Raw genomic sequence first — 3,055 nt, forward strand, 5'->3', positions numbered from 1 at the left:
TATATATATATATTATCTTAGTATCTACTATATTATATGTTTAAGTGTAATTCTTAAAGTCAACAAAAAATGCCTTTAAATTCAAACACTGAATGTATCACTTTATAAGCCCAACAACATTCAAAACCATTACCCTGATAAAGGCTGAATAGCAAAACTGGCCAGCTTAACATGCATAAATAACATGGAAAATGCATTGGGCCAATATTAGAATTAGCCATATTACTAAGTGATAAATGAATTTGATTGAATGCACAGCCTTTTATGTCAACGATATATGGAATGTTTCTGTAGTGTTTCTCATTTTAATAGTTTATTAGACTTTATTTTGCTAACCTTACTATAATATTGAAGTCCTGAAATAACACTAAATAAGAATATTATAAGGTGTGCTTACAGTAGTCTTAATTTATAAGGGGGATAGTGTATTATTCAGTTATGTAACAGTTATTCTCCTAAGGGAATATAAAATGTCATCAGACATGACAAGCTCAGGGTTGCCTGGAGATGTTAGAGAAACAGATCTTGTCAAAGAACTCTGGCACTCGGGGTACAATGGTTAGTGGGAAAATCCATTGAATTTCACTGTATAGTGCTAAGCATATGAAATGATCCATGCTAGACGAGCAGAGAGTTTCAGTACACATGCTCACACAGCAGTGCAATAAAGAGGCTTTTACTGCATGTAACAAGGCTTCAGCTGTCTGGCTTCATCAGGGGATCTGTGGCTCCTATTGTTCCTCCTCATGGGGTTTTAGTTTGGACTGAAGAGTCCTCGGGCTATAAGGTCAAGGGGCGTCTTGGAACAGAGCTTGTCAGCAGCACTGGTTCTTCCTATAGTGAGTGATTTCCTTCACACAAAAATGAAAATAGCTCCAAACAAAGTCAACCGCATCATAATTAACCACTGTGTCTTATTTTGTTACTAAATGCATCCCGGTTTTGAATGAATCATCAAGTGAATGAGTCAATGACTCACTCATAAACACCGTCACTCGTTTCATTCCTGAATGATTCAGTGTTTTTGAATGAATCAGCTGAGAAATTGATTCATTAAATATATAGTCCAAATAATATATGAATTATATATAAACAAATATGACATAAATATAACATAATGGATCATATGACTTAAAATGTTGAAATTATGAGATGAAAAATCATAATTATGACATAACATATTTATAATTAATTTGAATTTTTGTCATAGCTCATAATTGTGATTTACCAAAGCATAATTTCTGTCTTATGTGGCAAGAAATGTGCATCCATAATATATAATACATTGTGAATATTTTAGTGTTATTGAAGTTTACCAGTAGGCCGTTGTATGGGTGAAATGTAGGAAAACAGTTACACACTGTCCTCAAGTATAAAATTACAGACATGCTGTTTGCATTGGCTCTATACACTGCACAGAGAACACCTGGTCAGACTCACTGTCTAGAGAGAGAAATCCATAGATAAAGCCCTGCATTTCAGAAAATTGCATAACCATGTCCCCCAGCAGATTAATGTTTCTTAGGGCCAGTGACGTCATGGCAGCCATGGCATTGCTGCAGTGTCCACAGCTGCCACCATCAAATCACCCCAATGCAAATGGGGTCAGGCCCAAATGGAAACTGATGAAATGAAAGCAGTCAACATTCTTGTTGTGTATCTTCTATCCCCTAACAAAAATAGCAGCATTGTAAATAACAGAGTAATAATAAACATGCCTGGAAATGAACTAAAGGTGACAATTACATGGAAGGAACTGCTAAAATAAGACTTCAAGTGCCAATAGGTGCTAAAAAAAACAATTACACAAGATCACATCATAATATTTCATATGTAATCAAATAAAATCTTACACATTCTTAGAAATTCTTAGTTTTCATTTATTTAGTTTTTAATACTTCAGCTTAATCTAAATGAAAATAAGAAATGTTGCCCTGGCTATCTGAAATCAAGTTTTTATATTATTTTAGTTAATGTTTATTTTATATTTTAAAGTTAATGTTTGCTCTATATTACAGTAGGCCGAATTATTTTTTTGTGTGTGTTTTAGTTAATGATAATAACTCTTGACACAGTCATAATTATGATATAGGCTACTGAGTCATATAAGAGTAAAAAGTCAAAAGTATGAAATACTAAGTCATACGACTTACAGTAAAAGGTTTAAACTGTGAGATGAAAAATCATAATTCTGACATGAAAATAACATTGACTTGACTTTTTATATTATAATTCGTAATTATGATTTACCAAAGCATGATTTTCTTCTTATGTGGCAGAAATGGGCTTCCATAATATAATACATTGTGAATATTTTAGTGTTGTTGTTTTGTGTATACGTTTTGTCAAGTGACCTACAAATGATAAAAAAGATAAGTCATCAATATTTTATCCTTTTTCCAGGACTGTAATTTTATCTGCTAAATTAGAATTTTAAAGTACATTTTGTTAATGTTTAAGTGTGCCATTTACCAATGTTTTATTTAAAGCAACAAAACTCCAGTTTTGGATAGACAGATAGATAGATAGGTAGATAGATAGATAGATAGATAGATAGATAGATAGATAGATAGATAGATAGAATCAGAATCAGAATCAGAATTAGCTTTATTCGCCAGGTGTGCGCAAACACACGAGGAATTTGTTGTGGTTTTTTTAAGGTGCTCCACATACATACATACATACACATCTGACATTAGAACAGAAAAACATTTAAATAGTAAGACTTAACAATAAATAATAATAATGTGTATGAATCTGGAACAGTAGATTTATGTACAGATTTGTGCATTATTTACTCTATATACAGCTGTATAAATAAAGAGTTATGCATATGTGTTTACATAATACTTGAGAAAGAGGCAATAATTAAAGATGGAGAATGAATTACAGAAATTAATTACAGAACACAGGTAATGATTCATGTGTTAGCTGTTTAAGCTGGAGATGGCATGGGGGGAAAACTGTTATTATGCCTAGATGTTAGATAGATAGATAGATAGATAGATAGATAGATAGATAGATAGATAGATAGATAGATAGATAGATAGATAAG

The sequence above is a fragment of the Sinocyclocheilus anshuiensis genome, unplaced genomic scaffold (assembly GCF_001515605.1).
Source record: "Sinocyclocheilus anshuiensis isolate Anshui unplaced genomic scaffold, SAMN03320099.WGS_v1.1 scaffold1114, whole genome shotgun sequence".
Taxonomy (NCBI): Eukaryota; Metazoa; Chordata; class Actinopteri; order Cypriniformes; family Cyprinidae; genus Sinocyclocheilus; species Sinocyclocheilus anshuiensis.